Source organism: Antechinus flavipes, chromosome 2, assembly GCF_016432865.1.
Source record: "Antechinus flavipes isolate AdamAnt ecotype Samford, QLD, Australia chromosome 2, AdamAnt_v2, whole genome shotgun sequence".
NCBI classification, from domain to species: domain Eukaryota; kingdom Metazoa; phylum Chordata; class Mammalia; order Dasyuromorphia; family Dasyuridae; genus Antechinus; species Antechinus flavipes.
This window is the reverse complement of record NC_067399.1, coordinates 579589739-579596410: the sequence shown is the minus strand read 5'-3', so window position 1 is coordinate 579596410 and position 6672 is coordinate 579589739. Positions and strand designations below refer to the sequence as shown.

The 6672-nt window shown below is 39.6% G+C and overlaps 1 protein-coding gene across 10 annotated transcripts in view; it reads right to left on the bottom strand.

The window, feature by feature from the left end:
- Positions 1-1647: 1647 nt before the first annotated feature.
- BTRC (beta-transducin repeat containing E3 ubiquitin protein ligase) overlaps positions 1648-6672 on the bottom strand; it is a 190852-nt gene continuing 185827 nt past the window's right edge. For all 10 annotated transcript variants that reach the window (XM_051981257.1, XM_051981250.1, XM_051981253.1 and 7 more), the window contains one exon: positions 1648-6346. The gene's annotated coding sequence lies outside the window, so the exon portion shown is untranslated. The remainder of the gene's footprint in view (positions 6347-6672) is intronic.

Sequence of the window (6672 nt, the reverse complement as noted above, 5' to 3'; positions counted from 1 at the left end):
CAGAGACAAAGAAATTAATTCAATGTGAGGACAGTTGCTATCAGTGAAGAGTTGAATAGTGTGACATGATCTGGCTGATGGTGACAATGTAAATGACACTACAGCTAACAATCAGCTTTGACAGAATTGAACCCTAGTTGGGCCCAGAGAACGGAGCGAGTATTCTTCTCTTTGTCCATCCATGACTTATCAAACTATGGAAAAACTCAAAGGGCTCAAAAGATTCACGAGGCTTTGATAGTCTCAGATGAAGGGTCAATAGCAGACTTAGCAATGAAAAGCTCCTCTCTACAATAAGAAGACTCATCGAGCCTCTTCTGAATCTAACGGAATATCCTTCTTGACTCTTACCACATGGTCTAAAGTTTTAACTCTTCCCCCCCCCCCATTTCCCTAGGGTCTCAAATAAAAAAAAAAAAGTTTCCCAATCCTTCCAAGGCCACATGGTTTGGGAAGGGGGTGGGCTCAGATAATGACCTTACTCCCCTGAGAGCTGCTAATTGAAAGCTAAGGGTTTGTCGGGTGGAAGGAGAAACTTCAGGACTGAGGGGGGTCCTGAGAGGCTAGGGTTGATGGGGGGGGAGGAAACCAATTTCTCTCAGTTGTAGCTCCATCAGTATCCAGACACTCACCCAGCCTCCCCTGCTGCTAACGAAGTGCCTTTAATTAGTAGTCTAATAAAATGCTCTTAATTGGTAAGAGCCAATCAGGAAGGGGGAGGCCCCTTCCTTCCACCCCCTCTCCCCCATCACTGCTGATGGCAGCAGCAGTTGTTTAGGAGGAAGGTTCCTGTCCCAGACCAAAGAATAAAGACAGTAGTGAGGGCTTTACAAAGGGGACTTAAGCTTTTTTAGGGTAAGATAAGTTTGATAGTGATAGTATTGGAAAAATAGAGTTCACTTTTTCCAAGGCTCAGGCTTTGACCAGGTCAGAAATCAGAGCAGGAACGAAATACCTTCATTAGGTTTGCACTAGTAAGGGCATTTGCCTTCTCCCTAGCTTCTGGAGGTACAGTGATATCATCCAATAGCAGCAGAGAGGTGGCCACCACCAGTAAGAGGGAAAAAGGCTGCTCTCCTTATGGGAAGGATAGAGAACCTTCTACCACAACTGAAGGGAGGTACTATCCTTTGTCCATCAATCCTAGACAGTCCTAGATATGATTAAGGTGGAATTTGAGAAAAGGGAATAAATCTCATACTTGAGGGATTCTCAATCATGAATACCCCTAGCATTTGCCATTCTTCATCACTTAGCAGATTGTCTTACTTCAAGTAGTCTCTATTAGGACTCAGAATAGCCAAGTTTACTGGTAAGTTGACTAGCTACAACTGTAGAGATATGTGACAGAGAGGGAAGGAAGGAGGGAGAGAGAGACAAGGAAGGAAGGAAGGAAAGAGAAAAAGAAAGAGAAAAGAGAAAGTGAGTGAGAAAGAATATCAGAGTTCAAATTGGATAGCTTTTTAATCAGGACCATATTTACCATGGTTGATCTCTGGGCTAAGCTCGGTGTCCTCTGGCCTTTAAGGGTTTTATTTTCCTATGTAAATGCCTTAATATTTTATTGTTTATATTTAATAGCTTATACTGCTTTTCAATTTCACTCTCCTTCCTAGGATTGGGTAAAGAGACAAGACACTTGGCAAATTCACAATTTAATATTATATTTGTAATTTAAGTTACTTTTCTTTTGAACAGTTAAAAAAACACACTCATTACCATGATCCTAGCTCTTGAACATATTAGTACATTAACTACACATCACCATAACATAATCACAAAAGTCAAAGCACTTGTTACTTGAATCTAGAGAACAAAGAGCTGAACAAATCCAAAATCTCCCAGGAAACCTCACATCTCTCTACTTCCAGCCCCATCCTCACAGTTCCAGTCTGTCTGAACATCCTTTTTCAACCACAGCTTAGGTTGGACTCACTTTTTCACCAATCTAGGAAAGCATTAAAGGTGGTTGTATTTTTCTGAGTACAGAGAGTTGAGGTGATTGCACAAGCCCATACCTTAGCAAACTATAGGTTCCTTTTGTGCCAAGAATTGCCCAGTGCAAGGGTGGGGAGTGGAGTAAAATAGTACAGTGACATTCATAGTCGGAGAGAAAAGCTCTATTATTCAAAGTAGCTGAGTCGCCACCTACATTAGTCAGAAAACAATTTTCAGTTGTTTTCTTTCTGGGAAGTCTCAGGTCACGAGAGCTAAACTTCCAACAGTGAAGTTCCAGAATTCCGCTTGGAAATCCAATAGCCAAACATATGAATTTACCACTTTCTCTCCTTAGCACCCAAAATTCTAGTTATGAGCAATGAGCAAAGGTATGAAGGAATGCAACACTCAGAGCTCATGCTCCCTAAGAACATCACATCTTATGGTACAAATTACAGTGAAACTGGCTTACAGGAAGGGAGGTATGAATAGATTAGATTCAAATATGATGAGTGAATGCAATGATGAAAGTTAGACATCTCTGTAACAATGGCATCCTTTGTCTAAAGGGGAAGGAGATAAATCTCATGTTTGAATAGGGAAAAGGAAAGGTAAAGTAATTTTCTGACAATTCAAGTCCTGATAAGTCTATTTACATAATCTGAGTGCGTAAGATCAAATATGTGAGGAGAAAGTTAAGGGGTAAAACTATACTTTATTAAAAAAAAAAGAGTAAAACATGGTATGCAATAAAATAAAGGTGTGCAAAGATAACTCCAGGATTCCCCTGTCCATTTGTAAGCAACTTGTGGATGCCACAGATTCAGATCTATAGAGCACATCCCCAAGGCCGCATGACTTGGATGTAGATCACTCTCACTTGAGGCAATGGAGCATTCCTTATTGAAATCGATTTCACTAAGAGTTAACCTTTAATATACCCAATCTAGTTTCAGGAAAAAAAAATCTGCCCACTTTCCAACTTCCCCTCCTGAAAATTTTTCCCCTCCTTTAAGAAATGTGTTATATCAGGTAACTGCCAACTACAGATGTTCAGACCAACGAGAAATGGGAGAGAGAAATTTATTTCCTTCATCTTCAGCTTCTGGCTATACCAAATCAAAAGATGAAATTTGTTTTCAAACAAGCAGGGGACCAACATGGAGTAGTCACAGATTCTCTTCAGCAAAATGTTAAAGGCCTTTACATTTATGACAACCGTAGACATTAATACATGCCACTGTTTCAGTTTAGAATCTCCTGGAATGTTAGGATTTAGGTAAAAGAATTTTGCCAAGGGAAAGCTGCATAATAGGTTTCCCTTTCACAATTCCTTCAAATCCATTTTTAATTTGCATACTTGTAAGTAAAAAGTTCTTTTAGCATTGAATTATGCATGTTGCAGCAAGGCATATTATAGACCTTTGTCCAGGCAGTTCAGGCTGTGTTAAGAGAATGGGTGTGCTGCACATGTGCAAATACGCACATGCTTCTCTTGTTCAGTGAGTCTCACCCCATCTTCAGCAGAAGGAATTTTCTAAAATTTGAAATTTTATTAAGTGTTAGATACTAGAGTCCTACATATTTTTGAGAAGACATCTGTAATGGAGGTGTTTCAGTCTATTTCAGCTACTTTCCCATCTTTCCTTTTAACAGGTTCAGAGACTTTCTTTGTTCTTTTTCTCTTTTCTTTTTAAAAAGGTCAGACCCTATGTTTATTCTAGCCCAGTTGGGGATTAGTGAAAATCAATTCCTGTTGAAATCATGCAGAGATGGTAAGTGGGGTTTACCTTCTCTGGAAATGAACTTCTACTTACCTGATTATTTCTTCTACAATGCACTGGTAAATGACCCCCAAAGCTCAGAAATGTGAGATTCAAGTTTTTCAGGCCACTTAACTTCATTTCCTTTTCCATCATCAACAGAGAGTTGATGTCCTCCTCTGAGCTAACAGCTCTGAAGTTGTCAAATCCATGTTCAATTTCATTAAAAGCTAGAAGATTCTTTATGGTGTACAACAAATAGGCTTTGAAATAAGTATTGAAAACAGCATACCTTCAAAAAGGACCTGGGGTTAGAGTTAAGTCTCTAGTACCAATTATGACCCATTATCTCCCCTGGATTAAAGAGCAGCATACAGCAGAAGGCTAGTAGAGTTATGGCTATTTTATGCTACCTTTGCAATAGCTACAAGTCCACATTTCTTTATTTCAGTATTTGAAATATATGCATTTTGGAGCTGATACCTCTCTTTCACCTGCAGCAAAATCCTAAATTCAAGAGTAAAGATCAATTAAGTGAAAATTGCAGTAAATAGCAGATACCCCAACAAGGGACCCTAACAATGACTGATTAGGAAATCAATCTTTGCAGCATTTGTGAGTAGGAGGGTTAGTCACTGTGCTAGAGAATTATTTTTCTTTATATGACGTGGATTACAAATGTTAAGTGCGTTGATTATATCGAGGAAGGAAAAGCATGTACCCGTGTATCCAATTTTCTATCAATACTCAATCCTCAGAGTCTGTTCAGGCCACATTTGGACATGCCTCCTGAGGATAGGCTAGACAGAAACCTAGTTCAAACAGACCTGTATACTCTTCTAATTCTGCCTGACTTTCAGGCTATCATTGCTGCCTGAGAATCTGTTTTGATTTGTTAGAAGGATTTGCCTGCTAAGCTTCTGCGAGAAGCTTGAGAAGGGGTATACATGATGGTAGGGCCTTGGCTCGCCTACTTGTTCTGAGCCTAGTTTGATGATTCATGCAAGTTCACGCATTCCATATTATGGGGTCTGGGAGCATGTAGAGTAAACTTCTGTGATCCCCAGTGTCCTCACTAAGCCTGTGGAGAGTCACATGAAACATGATCAATGTATGTGATCCAACATAGTTGCTTTCTAGGCAGCTATTTAATCTGGACACCAATGAGGGTCATTCACTTTCATTACCAACTAATTGCCTGAGAAATTTGGGTGAGTTAGGGGTAAGAAGGGAAATAAAAAGAAAAGAAGGAAAAATGGCTAATACAATCTCCATCTCAATTAGTTGAAATTTGTTTCCCAAATTTCAGCTTCTTTGATGGCAGCTTAACCCTATGTGTGAATACATGGTTTAAAAAAGAGTGCAGGCAGATTCTGCAATACAAAGTTAAAGTGATTAGATTTTATCTGGGGGAGATGGTATTTACTGGCCCCAAAGCAATCCTGATCATCTTTTCATTTTTGACTATTTCTTCAACTATTTGGTTCACAATTGCAGGAAAGCTGTTACCACTTGAATGCTCAGCATCCTGATATGAGCAGAAGTAAGCTGTTATGCTGAATGCACCCAAGGGATTGGCCCTGGTCACTCCAGATCTTTTTTTGTAGTCTGAGGGATTTAAGATGAAGTACAATTGCTTTTATTACACATCTAATTGTTAATGAGAGGAAATGTAATCAGTTCCTCCTTCCAATGCTCTACATGGAATCAGGAAGACTGCTGTGTCCAGGAGGAAAAAAAAAAGGCAAACAAGGATAGGGGGCTGGCATATTCCTGTTTTTTTTTGGGGGGGAGATAAAGGGGAAGAGGTGAGAGGTGCTAGTTCCTATGTACCACTTTTACAAGCTCAGTATCCACTAAAGACTCACCTACTGGGATAACCTGAAGCAAAATCTTGGCCTGGCCACTTCATCTAAACAATTTTTTAACCCTTTTAAGTGTAGTGTCTTCTAGTTGATTTACCTCAAGCATGCTGAGGATATTCATATATCTTCTTTCTAAGTGGTTATAGAACTGAGAAGAGGGAGGGGAGAAAGAAGGAAAGAGAGATCCTGGATCAATGTACCAGATATGCCAGTGGTAATAAACCACAAAAATGTCACACACACATACACACACCCTTTCACTCAGAACAACTCCAGAAGGCATTCGAAAACTTTCGCCGCTTCTTCATTAATGGTGGTTTTCAGTCAGGTACTGGATGCTCCCAAAGCTAAAAAGTCTGCAGAAGGTGCTGAGCTTTCTAGCTCAAAGCATCCTCCTCCTGTCCCTCAGAACTGATTCTTCTGCTTAACAGCAAAGCAACAGAGATTCTGGCAAAACACTAAATATATTTATAGGTCATCTGTGCCTGCAACCAAAGAGGGGGAAAACAGGTGCAGTGGGAAAAAGAGGAAGGAACAGGGAAGGGGTGAGTTTTAAAAGTTCCACTCATTCACCAAAGATAAAAGACATCTTCTGATAGCAGCACTTTAGCAGTCAGCTGTGCTGAGCAGACCATCCTGGGTCGACTGCAGGCCAACTCTGTTCAAACATGAGTCTGAAAGCCCCACTTCTCAGCTAATCCTAGGTAACTGGATAGTTGATTTTGTTGTTGCTTGTCTTGGCATTGGCAGATACATTAAATACCGCAACTTTAATGAGTCCTGTAAAAGGAAAGGAAAGAGTTAGTTCTGTTTTCAATCATCTTCATCAAATACAAAAGTCAAAGAACATTAACTTGGCTTCGTCTTGGGTCAGAACTTCTAATAGTTCTCTTAACTTCACACTCCCAGCTGTAGGCATAAGTAATAAAGACTATTTTTTAAGGATATATAAAAGGTCTGCTACTTGATAACATTTCTGTTATTTGAACTAGTTAGTGAGACATAGGACTGTGTCTAATAACTTAATAACAACAGCTAATCCTGGTTCAATGAATCTTTCATTTATTCAAAATTTATTTAGGACCTATCGCAAATAATAAGATACT